At 41.7% G+C, this 19014-nt stretch overlaps 1 protein-coding gene across 4 annotated transcripts in view; it reads right to left on the minus strand.

Annotated features, from left to right (window-relative positions):
* crp (transcription factor cropped) overlaps nucleotides 1-19014 on the minus strand; it is a 99625-nt gene that overhangs the window by 48731 nt on the left and 31880 nt on the right. The window lies entirely within an intron of this gene.

Raw genomic sequence — 19014 nt, forward strand, 5'->3', positions numbered from 1 at the left:
GACCCTCGTTAGTCTGCAAATTTTGTCCAGGGTGTACTACGTGGGTCGGGGGTTGACATTTGGGTATCTCGAGAAAGGTCCTAAATTAGTCACTAAATTAGAAGAGAAATGATGAATTGAGATTAGGCGGGCATGAAGGTAACAACGAAAATGGAGATATTCTACAACATTTACAATTGACATTATCAACACTGTCATTCGAAACGAGATACAGTTACACATAAAGCACCTGACTCTTTCCATACAGAGGTGAGGATGAGGAGATGGTGGAACGAACAAAATGTCCCGCTGGGGCCTTGAACTCGTAGCACGTTCGCCGAATCCCGTAGCGGACTCACAAAGCGTGAAAGATATTCATACCTGACCTTTATGCAAAGTGACCATCCGCGGTGCATTATCCTCGTCCACGTGTCCCTCACTGAAGTGCAGAAACAAGTTAACGCAAGTACTTGGTACATGCCCGGTAAGAGTAGCCGTAAGGGTTACCTCCATAAGGCTTACTTTTCGTTACTTCCCTCGCCAAACTTTCAAATTCCTTTGCGTGAATTGAAATCGTGTCGTAAATACTGAACAGAGAACGTCAAGTCAGCACGACTCATGAAATCCCAGTCGAGTATTGATCAAACACATAATAATTATATATAAAGGGTGTATCAGAAATATTATCGTTTTTGAATCTGCCCTCTGGGGCAATTCGCACATTACGGAGAAATGAGCTAGATCGCAAATGTTTGGCAACATTGTTAATATTTAGTTGCCATGGAGGGCTTTACGGGCAGCGAAGTTCTTTTTGTATTTGTGCGTCGTTTGTACCGGCATCATCATAACCTGGCAGGAATGAGAGACGTCCCAAGCGCAAATTTAATTAAATATTGGGTGAGAAAGTTTGAAAACACTGGACGCACTATGACGAGTAAACCACCGGAACGTCCAAGGTCATCAAGAGCGAACAAAATTGAAGCAAAGAATTACAGACGGAATCAATGCTATTCCTCGTGCAATGCTTCGTCGAGTGATCGAAAACTTTAGTTCAAGAATAATTGAATGTGAAAACATGAACAGTCACCATTTGTCCAATACTCTTTTCCACAAATAAAAATTTAATGTTTAAGCTTTCTTTTGGTAATAAATTTATCTTTATACAAAAAATTAAGTAGTTATTTTAATAGTTTTAAAAACTAAAATATTGCTGAGATACCCTTTAATTTATATATCGGTCGTACCTTCACTGGTTAAGCTTTTATGTTCAAGGAAAGTAGATGTCTTATTAATATTTCAGAATAAGCAAAGGCTAGTTTGGACAGGAGTGAAATTTCCAAAATGTTCATAATTTTAATACTTTCAAGCTATTAATTTCCAATTTACGTGTAAACTTATCCTTGCACAACCTTACTTTGAATAAAAAGGTACATTAGAGTTGTTGCTCAATCCAAATTTGCGAGTGTCCAACTTACGTCAAACAAAAATCCCCTAACACAAGAATAAACTTAGATCTAGTAAATGTAATCTTTAAGTATGAGCCTCCTATCGAATCGTTCCAAACCCCTGGTTACCAAGTATTCCAATGGAAACTCTCTTGCCCAAAACTTTTAACGACAGCAATTAAACAGAGCATTTTTTTTATTTACACGCGTTATTTGGTGTAAAAATTACAGTAACACACTTCTGACCCGATAAGAAACTAATAATCTTACCAATTCTATTTAAAGACAGTGTTGGATATTAGCATTCAGTATCATGATTCGTTTAATCGACTGACCTGCCATCTGGCGGAGAGTTGTCAATGAAAGGCCCTATCGTACGCCCAAGAGCCTCAGGTTTACCATCCATGCTAATCTATGAATTATTACAAGGAAGCATCGACTAACGCTTGCGTTCCTGAAATGTGGACAAGTTCTGTAATGTACGGAGGAAAGCAAAATGAAAAAAATATTCAGTTTTAAAAGAAAGAACTTCCCAGTGAAGAGCCTGATAATCCACCCTACACCTGGACGCATACTTAAGATGCGAAGGGAACGAATCTAAAAGCATACCGCCAGAAGACAAACACGCAACAGTGCTGCCCCCATTTGGTAACAGCTCGCCGGCGTAGAGGCCAAAACAGGTTCTTCGGAATGTGGGAGGTAGAACGAGTAGTGTTCGTTTAGCATCATTTTCACTTCTTTATTCTTCCCAAGCGACGCTTCCATTAGTAAAAAGAAGTCAACATGTTCGCAGCTACACAGCTGAAGCAGATATTCAACTTTATACAGCGCGTTTGCAAAAGGTTCAAGAGTATGGATTGCATTCAAAGTCATCGTTTCTATTCCTTTGTACAGTCACGGACAGTTCTGGGTTGTAACGAACTATTTGACTTTTTATTGTGTTGTTACAACCCAGCCTGTACGTTACTGTACGTACAATGTAACGCCCGTTCTACTCACTGATGGTGAAATTTCTTCGAATTGTGTTGTCTTTCGCCATGTCCATTCTCTCTGTTCCAAGAAAGGCGATTACCAAGAATTGAATCAAATCGGCAATGTAGCAACTGACAACCTCTGCAGAAGCACCAGTACAATCATATTCCTTAAAAACACGTACGATTTAAGAGAAGACTTCATTGATTTGTCTGGAAATGTTATGTTTCCACTGTACAATCATTTTGCGTTCACATTCTGTGCACAATATTACAACCCATAAAAAATTTACACGAATCACAACCAAATACTTTTTCTGTTTATTAGTCATGGAGCAGTGTTGTCACCCTTATGCCAGAGTGACGTATATGGATTTTTTCAGTTTTTAACTGTGATTTTCACGATGTTTGTCGATCAATTATAGCATCAAAAAACAAATGGGTCACTGTACGGATTCTAGATGGCTTAAATTATCAACTAAACTTATTTTCTCCGTTGAAAGCCATAACACATCACAGGGTGGCCACTCTAGGACCATGATAAAATTTAAGTATAATTCCCGGTTTTCCCAAGGCAAACTTTCCAAAAATTCAAATGCACAAGCAGGTGTTTTTTCTATTTCCAACTTAGGTATTACAATATCTCACCATCCACACACAAATACATTAACAATATAAATGGTCTGTGCGATTCCTTTGTATCAAAAAATTCTAATTCAATTGAATTGAGCGGTATGTGTATTTAATTTAAGGTGCGGAGTTTGCTATTTCACATACACAGACTAGAAACACATCTTAAGAACACAAGTCACAAATGTTACGGGATATAGTAATCTATGAAAAATTGTTACTTGTAAAAGAATTTCAAATTTACCTAATCAACTTCAAGATATTTTATTTTGTAATAATCTTCCGTCTGTCAGATACAATTGTAGCTTGTTCTGCGAAGGACACTAACGAAGCAAACGCATTGAGAGAATTCTCTTTTATTTTATTTTGCTTTTCCTTCCTCGATAAAAATAAAAGCTAAACTGTGAAAAACTTGCCTCAGTATATATGTATAAATTCAATGAAATTGGGATCTCTACAGAGAAAAATTCAAGCAGAATTAACGCATAATTCCAGGTGAGTAGCCACCCTGCATCAACCCTGGCTAAGGTGACGCATGGCATGGACTTCGGTCTTGCTATCTACACTGCTCTACATCGCGCTGCAGGAGCTAAATTTTAATAATGTGTGTACAGTTCAGGGTCGTACAAATTCGCAATTTTGTGATCTTGCCACATTTATCTTTCTATCCAATCTTTTCCGGACCACAGTTTGGGAACCGCAAGTTTGAAGGCGCTCATGACTCGGACTGCCAAGTCTGGATAAAATATCCGGATACCGGATATTCTGATAACCGGATTATCAGAAATATTCGTGTGTACATTATCCGGGTAATTTTATCGTTTATCCATTTTACGGGTTCTCCGCACTTAATTTATTTTTGGGTCATATTCGCATTTCTTCCTTACGGATTCTCAGCATTTTCTTTATCGAATTATCCTTATTGTGCGGATAATCGGATTATCCGTTGCACCGGAAACGGATAATTTGAAATCCGGATTTTGTGACTTTCCCTAGTTGGGACAAGTTGTTCCAAGTGGGATGCCAAAAAGTAAATTTTGTGTTTCGGCGGGAATTGAAGTTTTATGAGTCACGGTGCGAACATAGGATGGAAGCAAAACCCACACGGGATGAATATTTTTATTCACGGAGACCGGAAACGGTTACATCGGAGGGAGAAAAGGGGAGGGGGAAGCGATGGGACACACATACCATTCTTTTTTCCTCTTTTTTTATCATCTTCATTCCAGTCTTCTCCCTTCGAATTCATTCATCAGGCGAAACGAAACGGACGAGGGCCGTTCCAGGAAGGAAAAAAGAGAAATGTCCGTCCACGCCCGGCGGCTACGCTCGCGAGCTTCGGTTCATTACCATTTTTGGATCAGCCCCTTCCCGTCGGTCGCTACGTACTACAAACAGCTGGGGTGTCACCCGCGAGAATGAAGGCCCAAACGGTTGGCGCCAGATTCGTTCAAGTCATCGATACGGCCAGGAAACCGAGAACTGCGGAGGACGGGGAAAAGAAAAGAGGAAATGGTCGAGAAGTAACTTCCTCGCTCATCCCTTTGTGGACAAAAAAGGAGTGACCAAATTCATTCAGCCCCTTCCCCTGTGTGGTTTCGGGTTCTGAAAAATATATGACGGGGGAGGGGACGTTTGCACGCCGAGGTTCCAGCTCATTGTGATAATCATTTCCCCGACTTTTACAGGTGTGCTAAAGTAAATGTTCAAATAGGCCTGTAGACACCAATACAATAAGTGTTTTTATATGTAACTGAAGACGCCTCGATGAGCAATCGGCTTACCACAGTCACCAGGCTCGAGTTCCGCCCTGGCCATTTACGAAATAGGACAAGGGCGGACCACTACACGGAGAAAGATAAGAATTTGGCATGAATGAGAAGGTCTGCCACGTTCTAGGCTTCTTATCGAAATAAGGGGTACAAAGATGTAATGTTACACTTATGTAGAGGCAATTTGATATAGGCAATGTTTCTCATGTAGATAAATTCTCGAACGAAACAAACAGCCTGCTGCCGAACGCATTTTAACTAATGACTGAAGGTTCTGGGTTAGGGAAGCCTACGCGTTCCTTAGCGAAGGTCCCTTTACGATAATTTCCAAAAGTGCCGTTAGTCAAAGTGGAAGAAAAGCGACGCCAACTAATAAAAAGGAAAGCGGAGCGAGACTTTCGGACAGTGGTTCAGAATAATCTCATCGCGTTTCGAACCCGGAGATGCATTGAATACAAAGCGGAAGTACTCTAAGACTGACACTAGCTCCGTGGCTACATGCCTATCCAAGCAAGTTTCATAGGTGAGTCAAATCGAAGAATCAGAGTTCGAACAAGGGATATATATTTAACTGGGGGACACCGCACGTACCAAAGCAAGAGAATAAGAAAGATATCTTTACCGCCTAAAATGGAGAGGTAAGAGAAGTAATTTCAGGCAGTTGTTTGAAGAAAAAAAAACTCACGGCAATAGAAAAACACACTTACAGCGACCTCTAAAAGAAACTCAAACAATTCCTGACTCGGGGACTCCGAGCGTATTACGCTACGAGTCAAAGGCTGGCGCCAATTTTACGTCAACCGCGCGTATTCTTATGGCTGCCGTAAATCTGGCCATTTATATAGTACAACTAGCGACTTGTATTGATCGGGTTTCTCCCGAGAGGATGTCTGCGGCCCGCAATCTCCCCTGCGAGTCGTCTGGTTGCGCGCGTACGGCACTGTGGGCAATACCCATTTTTTACAACAGAGCCTGCGCACAGATGTGACGTCATCATTGGTAGGCGAAATTATACATTCCACAAGATTGCTTAACACATTTGTTCACCACTGATGAGCACAATTATAGGGATGACATTTTCTCCATGTAGCACAACTTGGAAACTCTGGTTCTTGCAGGTAAACGAGGCTCTGGCGTCTGAACCCACCTACTATCCTCTGGAGCGCTTGTTTTCTGTGTCCAATTGTCCCGTTATATATCATATGTAATCACCTTTTACCCTAACCGTCGCGATTAGTCAAATATGACAATACTTTTACGACATTTCAGCACAATTACGAGAACCATGGTCAAGGATCTGCGTTGTGGTCTACGGTCAAGTAGCCTACTAATGCCGCTCAATCTAAACCAAGGCACAGCACTGAGCGTGGATGAAAGCTTTCTTGCAGGGTTGCCATAGCAATGACATGCGTTTTGACTAGGTTGGGTTGAGGGGGGTCAGCTTGTGCTAAACTTGCGTGTAAAAAAAGCGAAACGCGCGAGATTTCGTAACATTCGTTCAAGTACAACAAGCCTCAAGATTGCACAATTTCATAAGAACAACAAAGAAATGAGACGTCTTCGTACTTTTAGAACGCATCAATTCGGACACGGAAACTATTGCCTGTAAACGAATCGTTTGTGTCAGGAAAATGCAGAAAACAACTGTTTCAGAGATTTGTCAGTGAAAATGGATTCTACACAGGAAGACATTCAGAGTAATAAATGCATTTACGTAATGTTTTCGCACACACGGGAGATGCGCTATTCTAGAAACCATGCGAAAAATCGAGCCTGGATCAGAGGACGAGTTTGCTAGTGCAACGACGAATGCTGAATTTCTCATCGAGTTTCTACCATAACCAATGGCAGGTACCTTTTGCAAGTATAGTTCTAAATTGTCGACTGAACAGCTTGCGTATGAAACGCAGGCTTGGGAGACTTCACTGCCACATTCACGCACCAGCGAAAAGCGGCGGCCCTTCCCTCCCCCCGGCTCATCTGTGGAAGATGTCCTTGCAGCAGCTCGCGAATAGGTTCCTCGACCTCCAGACTGCGGGGGGAGAGGGGGGCAGATTCGGGATCGGGGGAGGAGAGGGGGAAGGGGGGTACCCCGACGTCACGTGATCCGATCGATGCGGTGCCCGGCCGGCCGAGGTCTGCGTCTGGTCCACGAAGCATCCCTCCCAGCTTGTAAAGGTCATACTCCCACACAGGGGCTCCCTCTCCAACCCGTTTTTCTCGCGAGCGACGACGGTTACCACGGCAACGGGAACGTGAGGAAGGTAAAGATGGGCGGTAGCCATGGAAACAAATGAGATCTCCCCCCTCTCTCTCTCGTTCTCTGCTCGGTGTACGAAAAAGCTCGGAAATTGCTTCTCTCTGGAAGACGAGGTGTACGCTCCTCCCTCCGCCTCCTCCTTGCAGTGGCGCGAAAACGAGGCGATGCGTTTTTTTTTTTAAATCGTGCGGTAATCGATGGTCGCATCGAGATGGAAAAGTAAAAGTTCCAAACCATGACAGTAGCCCATCAACCTATTCCTATAATTATGCTTCACCCGGCGACAAAACACAAAGTCAGCTCTCAAATGCTTGCCGTATAGTCGCTGTGCAGACTGTAAAGTGTGGACAGCAGAATGAATGTTGCAAAATTTCCTCATTTTTTATAAAATTCCATTGCAAAACATCGTAAGTGAGAAATGTATTGCAGTTATATCATTTTTAGCGTGTTCGATACGGAGGAGGATGAGGTGACACCCGGACTCTTTCTTGTCGAACATTAACCACCCAGCCAGTGCGAGAGAGAGGAAAGGAGATGACCGAAGGTAGTAGACTAGTTGTTCTGGGGGAAAAAAAAAAGAAAAAAAAAAAAAGCTGTCGACACCTTTCCCTACCGGTAAACTAAATCGGGAGTTTCTCCGCATCTGACAAATTCTCTGACATTTGCTATTTTAAAAGTATGGTAACAAGAGCACATTCTCATTTGCATCAGACTCACTATGGTTGATTGCTGGTTGTTGACGAAACACAAATCTCATTTATGAGCAGGTGTAACAGAGTGTTTTGTTTGAATTGTGAAGTCCATCCACTTTATGCACAGAAAGGCTAATCTACACTAGGCCTACAGTTTAAAGTGGGATCCGAACCACAGTGCTACGTGCCTCCACAGGGTATCAAACCCGGGACCCCTTGATTACAAGGCGACGACGTGACTGCACAACACAGCGAAAACACAAACATTTATGTTGAGTCAAATAAAGAGATGATAATTTCCCATTTGAACGTTTTCACAAAATTTCCTGAATTTCTAGGTCAGTGCGAGCAGCACCCAATAAAAATCGAGGGAGCCAATTCTGGATAAACACCACTAATACCCAGCATGAAAAAAAGGGGGGGGGGAGGGCGAACAATGAAAAACAAATTACAGTTTCAGTTATTCTGAAAATTGGTTTCAGCGAACCGTAAAACAGCTCATGCAACGTAACAACCTGTAAAGGGGTCAAGGTTTGGCGTAAAACAGCATCGAGTAGTCAAACCGCCCCGAGCATGCGTTTGCAGAACATCTACCCACCGATCAGTGGTGCCAACCTTAGCACAATTGAGCCAAACTCAGTTAAGATTCGAAATAGTGTTGCCCACGGGACGAGACGGGACAGGCTTTTAAAAATTCTAGACGAGACGAGATTGACCATGTGTCATAAGACAAAGGAATATTTTCGAGACGAGACAGCAATTCCACGAGACGAGACAGGCCAAAGTCTCGTCTCGTGGACAACACTAATTCGAAATCTAACGAGAGGGTGGGATCCATTCATATACTGTACAGTGAACGGAGTCGCGTATAGTTTAGGGACGGCCAAATCCGGATTTTAAATATTCCGACATCCGGATTGTCTGAATTATCCGAAATGTGCGGATATCCGAATGTAAGCATTATTTGGTCAGTTTTATTGTTTATCCAGGCTATCAACATATCCTTTTATTCGTCATTTTCGTACTTAACTGTACGGATTAACTACAAATCGTTCATCAAATCTGTTCCATTCTGATTATCTCGACATTCAGATATCCAGATTATCTGTTTCAACCGAAAGTGGATATAGGATAATTTGAAATCCGGATTTTGTGACCCTCACTAAAGTTCAAATCACCAACCCTGAGACCTTCTGTAAACAAAACCACGTGCACGCAGAAAGCATTGCAAACTCGGAAATAAAATAATCCACACGAAAATCCAGCGTTGTTACAGGATTCATTACGTAAGGTAGGGAAGGTCTCCGTGTTCAGTGATACATCGAATCGGTGAGTGTTTGTTTACAGAAGGTCTCAGGGCGCAACTGAGCTGCATGTTTATCAGGAGATTATATACAGGATTCACACATTTCGCCCTGTCCTTGCACAATTTACAACACGAGGGTAACTCTTCCGGGAAGGTGGCAACGCTGCTACCACGGTTCCTCCAACATTGTGTGGTAAAAGGACGGGGAGCACGGTGCCCCTGACCTCATAACGCTTGCCACGCGAAAAACGAAGGAAAACGCAGAGCAAAGCGGGAAGGAAGATTAAAAAAAATAAAAAAAAGTGAAAATTGCCCGTACCGAGCTTCGATTATGGCAGCAGTCAAGACAAAATTAGCACGCAAGGTCCGATCGGGAAGCATCTCAAATCGTTCGGGCACCGTCGCCTTGAAACCACCGTTAATGCATTCTCGATTACGCCACACGAAGCTGAGCCGAGTTCGCAAGAACTTCCGAGGGGGCCCCTCACAATGCGGTGCGGTCGATAACGTCGCTATAGCAACCATTAAACGTCACCAAAATTATTGAAAAATCGAAACTGGTTGTCTGCCAGGAACCGCGAGGGAAGACAGCGGAACGAGGCGAAATGGAGGGAAAGGGAGACACAGTGTTGCAAACCTACGTTAGCGTAGGCTGATACTATACGCGTGCGACTTTCATTCGCAGTGGACAGTGTGTTCTACTACAAGCGTTTCTACCGTGAGATCGGTGAATGGATTTTCAATGTACGCACACTACATCCACGTAGCCATCACCGTACAAACTACGTAGGGCAACGGCCGCTTCATTGTCAAGGTCTCTCAAGTGGCTACGCGGGAGCTCTTAATTCAATACAAACAATAATATTAGTTTTTTGAAACCTTCATTGCATTATTCGTTCGCCTTGTCTTCTTGCTAACTGGGCTTTTAAACCATTTAAGTTTCATACATACACAAAATTATTTCATAAAACTTTGACGAAATTATACTGATAAATGTAATTCTTATTTAGTGAGAACGTGATTTCGCTGATTTTTCACACATTTACGAAAATTTCTCTGTAAGTATACACTACCGAGTACTTTTAAAAAGCACAAGATGAAGTTTACTAAATATATTGTACTTTGTGCCGAGTTGTCAACTTGTAACTTTAGCACAAAATAAGGATAACTTTACCAGTTACACACCATCACTATTCACTTCAATGCAAATTATGCATTTAAATGTTTGCTCGTGAATAAGTGAACAAAACCTTCCTCGAAAGACGAACATGTAGGAAGGTGTCATCAAGAATGGGGAACCTCAGTCATCCGACATAAACCCATTTTATATCTTTGTATGTTAATTCACACATCCTAAGTTTACTAACGTAAGGGTCTAATGACATCACGTGATCGTATCAGGGGAACGCCGAAGCTTACTAGTCTACCATTGGAGCCACGATTAAACGATGGAGTGTGTTTCTTGTCAAGGACGCCGGCCATGTGGGGTTACATTAGACTGCAATACACGTCCTTGCATTCATTCATGACTTGCTTTGATTAAGTCCACTTTATGCACAGAAAGGCTAACCGTGACTGGACCTACAATTTAAAGTGGGATACGAATCCAGGGTGTCTACCAAAATAACAAAACCAAAATCCTTGACCTTTCTTTCCTTCTTAAGAAAATATATATTTTTAATGAAAAACCCCTACTGCAAGGTCAGTTAAGATGAAAACTGAAGCTGTACTTTAACAAGTGATCTAGACTTGCTTTATTAGTAATGCCTGTAAAAATTAATCCTTCTGACCTCATCCTGGATAAGAAATGGCCGCATTACTTCAATATTTTTACAAAATTTCATGCATACAAGAATTTAATTCTTAAGAAACAAATGAACAAATCTTAACCACCACTCAATGCAATTTTAGATTATCAAATATTCAATTTTATCAAAACCCAGTACACATATATAACAATATAAATTCACTAACTGTACAAAAAGCAAAAATTCTTGACAAGCATAATTTCTGGACTTTCTTGACCTACCTGTTGATTTCTTGACATTCTTGACTGGCAGGCACCCTGACATCCCTATGTCCCTCCACCGGTTATCGAACTCTGTGGCGATTACAAGGCGAGGTGGTTATCACTACGCTATCGGGAGGCCACATTCATTCATGGATATCGGTGTCGAATTAAAACTTTACAATTACGACCTGCACTCATTGAAATACCCAATGAATTTAGGCACACCACGTACAATTGGCCCGTTAAAAATCATGGTAAATTATATAATCTGTTCTTTATCAAAAATCTCAAAGAACAATTACGTCGCAATAAGTTAGTTATTAATACCGCGAAGGGAAAACTGCTCAATATGGGTTTCAAATCGTCAAGTTAACAAACCAACACAATCCATAAAGTCTCTCAATGTTCTACACGAGCAAAGTTCAACATGCAAAGACCCTGTTTCCCACCACGCACACTATCAGAGAAGAAAAGAATGGCGCGGGGATGTTGCAAAATGCACCGATAATATCTTCGCGTGATTTGGTTTGGTGTTTCCGGGTGCACACAGCATTACTACTTATCCTCGTCCTTCGTTCTTATCGTGACGACCTGCACAAACTGCACGTTTAGCTGCAAACACAAGAACCATGAACGTACGTATTAGAACTTCTCGTAGATTCCTGTTTTGTTTTTACAGCCTTTCGAAGCAGTAAAATGAATTCGTGCCGGTCAAGGCGGAGTTTGTACAGGTGAGACCGTCCTGATGCTCAAGCAGCACAATTATGTGACGTCATGCCGTGGATGACGAACCAAGTCAATCCGGAACTCGAGCGTTTTGTGAAAGTTTGTGAGAAAACTCCAACATAAAGCACAAGAAAATTTACGAACACAGCATACGGGATAAGACGTTGTTTTAAGTCCACTTTATGCATAGAAAGGCTAATCGGTACAGGGACTACAGTTTAAAGTGGGACACTTGTGCCTCCACCTGGTATCGAACCCGGGACCCCTTGATTACAAGGCGGCGACGTTACCACTACGCCATCGGGGAGGCCATAGTATTTTGATTATAATTTTTCGGAATCGAACGTAAGTTAACGTATTTATGGATAATTTGAATCGTAGAAGCTGCAATGACTGCCTCGATCTCAAAATTATTATGTTAATAATATTTACCTGTTTGATACTGTTTATATCATCATTGTAAAATAATTTCTATCGAAACTGAGAAAATCAAATTCGAGATTGTGCTTCCAAGTAATTTGTCCAAATCACATTCTTCATACAACGTCGTTCAGTTTCTACCATTTTCTTCCTTATGCAGTGATTTATTGGAAATTTTCATTTACTTTTCCAATTTATGGCAATTTATAAACGAAGCACTTCATTTTGCGTCATTGTTTAAAAATGGTCTTGAGATATCGAATTTGGTACGAAACTTCCATAATTTGCAACACTGAAACTCTGCTAATTTGTGACTTTCACACGTTCCGAAATTTCTTATACTACTGCGTTTGTTGCTGCTACTAATGTTAGAAGTAACTATTATGTAATCTTGGTTGTAAGAAGTACTATATTATTCATATAATGAATGTATTGGATGCTAAAAACTAAACTAAAACTGCTACTAATATTATGATTATTATTATTAACAACATAATAATTTAAAATACAGATTATGCAATACTTTTAAAAATGAACCACCTTTGACTACTTCGATTCTACACCCCCTAGGAAAATTTCTGGCGACGCCCATGATTCTGGACGTTTCGTACAATACGCATGATGGCTGCTGCATTCAAGTAGTCGTTTAGTCAAGACAGGCGACACTGGCTAATGGGCATCTTATCAATAAATAAACATAAACGGGAACAAATGTCCTCAAGCAAAGCGTAGCCTAGCAATGTTTATCATTATCAACGCTGAGCAGCGAATTACTTTCATGCCCTTATCAGTTATGTAACAAGCTAATTATCTTCTTTTCTAACAGAATGGAGTTGAGTAAACTTTGCGTCTCAAGTTGATCACGACGATTCGCCAAACATTGATACACTCATCAAGTCATAAGTTGATGTGGTAGTTTCACATAAGTGGTTTACAAAAACTAAATCTCTTAACTAGAATTGCAAGCAACATTCTCTAGATTCTTTTTTTTTAACAACTTTAACATTCACCAATAAACACGAACTGTTTAACTATTAATCGAAATATGCAACAGAACTATCTAATAAATTATTGATTGATTGGGTTTATATTACTTCGCTTTTCTGCTACTTTAGGCTAATCGCGAAGACGATGAATGACGATATGATGAAGGAACACACACACACACACACACATACACAAAGAACACCCACGCCCAGGCCGGGATTCGAACCCGAGACTCCTGGCACCGTAGCGCGCTGTGATAATCACTCCGCCAAGCTGTCTAATAAAATAAACAGGCATGTGCCCTCTTTAAGAACTACAGGGTGTCCACACAGTCCTGCTACCATTACAATGAAACATAGCTCCTAAACTATATGAGATAAAGACATGCGGTTTTTTGCAACGTGTTCTACAGCTCTCAAAGTTTTAATAAGTAGTGGTATTTTATTATTATTATTTTAATTTTTATTGTTTTTTTTGCAGATTATGTTGTGAGCGACAATGACGACAGCAAAGGGTGATGTTCTCTGATGAACCCACTTTCCATGTGTCTGGACATGTTAACCACCATAACGTTCGGATATGGGGTTCTGAAAATCCTCACGTCATTCGTGAACATGTTTCAGCTATCCCAAAACTGAACATTTGGTGTGCTCTTATGCATGATAATCGGTCCCAATATCTTTGCTGAGGACACGGTTACAGGGGCTAATTAATTACTACGACATGATTCATGAATACCTACTCCCTCAGGTGTTGGAACTGCAGCCAAACATAATCTTCCAGCAAGATGGGGCGCCTCCTCATTGGCCTCTAGATATGAGGGACCTTTTGGATAGACATTCCCCCTGGAGATGGATTGGCCGCGATGGACCAATCTCCTGGCCACCGCGCTCCCCTGATATTACCCATTGATTTTTTTCCTTTGGGGGTACGTCAAGGATCGTGTCTACGAAACCCCTGTTCTAGATCTTGTCACATTTCGTACACGGATTGCAGAAGTTCTCGAACAGGTTGATGCTGCAGCGTGTATGCATGGAGATCGAATATCGTCTCGACGTCCTGAGGGTAACTACCAGGGCGCAGGTGCAAGTGTTGTAATTGTAAATAAAACTCAGAGTTGTAGAACACGTAGCAAAACACTGCATGTCTTTATCTCATATGGTTTAGGAGTTAGGTTTCATTGTAACGGTAGCAGGACTTTGTGGACACCCTGTATCATAGCATATTTAACTTTTTTTTTCACAGGTGGCCTTAAGTGTTTGTGAACTTCTTGTATTTATATCCCTCCAGTCCCGTGAACTTCTTGTATTTATATCCCTCCAGTCCCGTGATATTTCGCTTAAAGTTAACTTTTGTTTTAACTTTTGTAGACCAGGATATCGGACAGGTGTATTCAAATAGGAAAATACGTAGTCACGGTAGGTTCTGGATTCGAATCCTGGCCTGGACATTTCTTTGTTTGCATACTTTCATCAATTGCATCTGATCATTATGCATCATCATCGTTGCGATTAGCGAAAAGTTGCAGTCCTGGAATATAGCAGTATCTTCTAACGCCACAAAGCATTACATTCGTGTTATGTAAGGTGATCACGTCTGATGAAGTATATTGAGAGGCACCATTACAGACTCAACATTCACCACAAATCTGACGATAAACAAGGTCTTATCTACACTAAAACAAACGAAAGTCAGAGGAGTCCGTGACGTCACGCTTACGTACGCGCGAGGAGAGGTGGAGGCTTGGCAGGCTGAAGAAAATGGAGGTGTGTATCGTACGTACATCGCCCTGTACGACCTTGAAGAAAAAGACTGTGGTAGACGAAACCTTGTGGCATATTACGTCGTAAGATTCTAACTACGGTCGCCTTTTAGTTAACCGGTCGTGGAAACGTACGCTTGGCCTTCCCGCCGTCGTTTATACCAATGTATAGCGGTTTCATTTCACTTTCCTCCAACTACTGTTACGCACAAACATGTCTTCCCACACTATCACAATTACTCTTTAACCTTTGCACGATGTGTGCACAGGAAAAGTGGTAAGCATGAAATGTTTATATATGTGAATTACCCTCTCAACTCAAGCGAGTACTCATTACTGTAAATGCATACTTATTTTGAAAACACGAGTCAATGTATGTAATTGAATCTTTCAAGGGTAAAAATTACACCTATTTTCTGAAACAAGTATCCGCGCTACTTGTTTTCATTTCTTGAACCTTGATTTGTATAGCTACAAACAAAACTTTTACTTACTAACTTATTGCAGCAAGTTCTATTGCCTCATAAAGCCGGCCCCTGTGGCGGAGTGGTTAGCACATCGCGCTACGGCGCTAGGGGTCCCGGGTTTGAATCCTGACATGGGCATGGATATTTGTGGGTGTCCATTCATCAATTTAATCATATCACCACTCATCCCCATCTTCGCAAATTAGCCAAAGGTGGCACAAAAAGCGAAGTAAAATAAAGCAAATCAAAATCTATTGCCTCGTACTGATTATTAAGGACTTAGATAGATATTATTAAAATGCATTAGCAAAACTTTTCATTCCCCTGGCAAAAACTGTCAAAGCAAAACGAGATGTGGAGCGATAATAATTTTTAACAAATATTGTGCAAATATAATCATAACAGAAAAACGTATATGTATTTATAAGACATTTCTCCTTTCTACTCTGTTGAGATATCAATTCCAAAATCCCCTTGCACAAAACCAAGTTATATACATTCAGGCGGGGTTATTTATAGGAAAGGAAATCTATGCGATGACGTTATCTAGTGTTTTCGGTGAATATCATGGGAAGATCCTTCCGTGTTTTTTCCCAAAACTAAAGATTTTGAAGCATAGGACACGCGAGAACAATTTTTCTATGGTGTACTGTGTTCTTCTTCATAGTGTTCCAACTATTGCTAAGATTGCTCCATCCAGTGGCGTGCCAAGAGGGGGGTTTGGTGGGGTCAAACCCACCCCTTTGGTCCAGTACTACTAAAAAAAAGAACATCACAAAAGTAGGAAAATATGGCAAAATGTAGGCTAACAGAAAAAGTCTACGTAACCCCCTCCCTTTCGAAAATCCTGGGCACGCCATTGGCTGCATGTATTGTTAAATCACTACGGATGTTTTAGCTCGTGTATTTTTTAGTGTCGCATCAACCAGTTCCAGCCAAGTATGCAACAACAATAGTGAAAAAAAACAAGGAATGACCTTGACACGAAACGATATTCCGCACGACGTGATTCAAGATGTCGGACGTGCGGACTTTCCTTCCCATCCGGAACGGGAAACCGTAACCCAACACCACGGAAAAAGAATACCAGCCGGCGTTTTATTTTTAAATCCCCCGTCTGGGGCGTGATCCGGACTATTTTCAGTTCTTGAAGCCGCGCCAAGCGTCCATTCCACCGCCGAGCCAAACCCTCCAAGGAAAGTGGGATTAAAAATACCTTCCCTGCCCGGCGCGTTTGTGAGACGCGACACGTAGCCTGCTCATTCCCCCCTAACAACAACGTGGCACCGTAGTGCTTGCAGCTAGACACTCCCCCAGCTATCAGCTGACTGGCAGCGTTGGGCGAACCAGATTAGCTGCTACCAGTAGTAGCTTACGTGTCAGCAGTGCAGCGTGTCTAGCCGAAGCAATCTATCCAGATAATAAAAGTTCTACATTTCAAGATTATTGCACGGGAAATTGTACACGATTATATTTAATTATTTTTTGTCTTGCACACTGATGGATTTTACATATGACGATGCAGAGGTTGTTAAAGGTACAGGAAATTTTAAATAAATTCATTTCCGGTCCAGGAGAGAAAATCAGGAAGCGTAAATGGGTTATGGACCGTAACGAAGCCTTTTATCTGTATTCCAATTCGGTCCAGGAACCTTTTTACCAGATCAATTTAAATACGGTCCAGGAACCTTTTGCAATGAAACAATACCCAACTTGGACCGAACTTAAATTGTGAGAAAAAAGGTTCCACTCCTGCAGCGGAACCCAACTCAACCCTTTAGAATTTATGGGCTCCTGGACCTTTAACAACTCTGGTGTTTTGTTTCAGTTCTCATTGCGTCAAAAGAAACAAAATAAACATTCTGATGGGAAAATTTACTTGGTAATACTTCTACCAGTTTCACAAAGCCAGATGTGTTGTCATCGATTACACTGACGATATTGATAATTGTATCATGAACATACTTGTACATTTCAAAATCTAGTTGAAATATTAGTGTCGCAGAACTAAACTTGACAAGTTTATTGTTCGGGTATAATTCGCCTCGTCGTCTGGTATACTTGAAGCCTAGTGGCGGATTGCAAGTACAATATAATATGCTTTAGGCTCACTTTCATGTTTGCTAACATAAAACGTACAAAAATACTCAGGCTCACGGCCATTGTTAGTGTACTGAACCTTATTCTTCATAGTTTGTCTACTCGACTAACCTTGTATTAATGCGAACAGCACGCCCCTCCTCACCACCATCCAAACCGATTTTAAAGGCAAAAGAGGTGGTGTTTCATTTTAACCCTATCGGCGCGATCACCCACAGGCAGGAAGAAAAACTGATGAACAATAATCAAAACTAAAAATCAATAACAAGTCAGTCAAACGAAACTACTCCCCCCCCATTTTTGTGTCAAGATATATAGAATTGGTATAAAATTTTGTCGCCCCAAAATTACCATAACGCAGGCGCTTCATGAAACACCCCTGTGGGCACCCCTGCTTTAATCTATTTCATCATTTCATCACTCAACCTCATCTTCGCGATTAGCCAAAATAGGCAGAAAAGCGAAGTAAAAAAAATAATCAAAAATCAATAAATTTCAAGGGCTATTTTACCAGAATCGTAAGCGAAGGAAGGAGAAGAAACTGTAATCACGAAATGACATCGTTGATGCCACGCAGGCACCAACAACACACAACCCAGAAGTTTGCAAGTACTCTACCACGTCAACATCTCTTTTAGCACCTACCGATCACGTGACCTGGCTGTAAGAAACCACAATAACGAAGCAAGCATTACCTCCTCCCCCTTTGCATTACTTGGCAGGTTGGGGGGAGGGCGGCGCGCAGTTGGTTAACACCGCCATCATCCGGTTTACGACGTTGAAAGCCATTGCACGATTTTTTTATGCCTTCTTTTGATGCCTTAGAGGTAAATGTAGGGGGGAGAGGAGATCCGCGCGAAATTCAGGGTTTAATAAACCTGATGGACACTAAGTACGTTCCATAAAACGGAAGGTCATGTACCCTCCCAAAAATAGTTTCATATTATAGAGCGAGCACAAGGGAAAAAACCTTGGACGAAAAGTCCCCGCGTAGCTTTCCCTTCTTCCGTTCAGCTCGGGCCACAAGGAAGCATGGTCCACTCTCCCCCTCCCCTCCTCGCGGGAGTACGGTACACAGGAGTCGCGGGTCTGAGCAGGTTGTTTTGCTTGTGGTTCCACTACACACACCAGTCGACATTCCTATTAAGACATTCTGCGCCTGATAGTATAGTGGGATGCATAAGTATTATCAAGCAAACTGTCCATCACCATGTCTATTCTATTGGCTTTATGGAATGAGAGGGTCAAGAATTGAAACGAAACTCAGAGCAAGCTGCTTCGAGTTGTTTTGAGTCCACTTTATGCACACATAGGCTCATCGGGACTGGCCATACTGTTCAAAGTGCAATCCTAACCACCGTGAAATGTGGCTCCACCGGGTATCGGACCCCACGTTCCGCCATCGGGAGGCCGAAAGAAGCAAAGAAACCTTCGCAGATCCGCGACTCCTGTGCACCGTACTCCCGCGAGGAGGGTAGGGGGAGAG

This window comes from Lepisma saccharinum, chromosome 7 (assembly GCF_977018435.1).
Source record: "Lepisma saccharinum chromosome 7, izLepSacc3.1, whole genome shotgun sequence".
NCBI lineage: Eukaryota > Metazoa > Arthropoda > Insecta > Zygentoma > Lepismatidae > Lepisma > Lepisma saccharinum.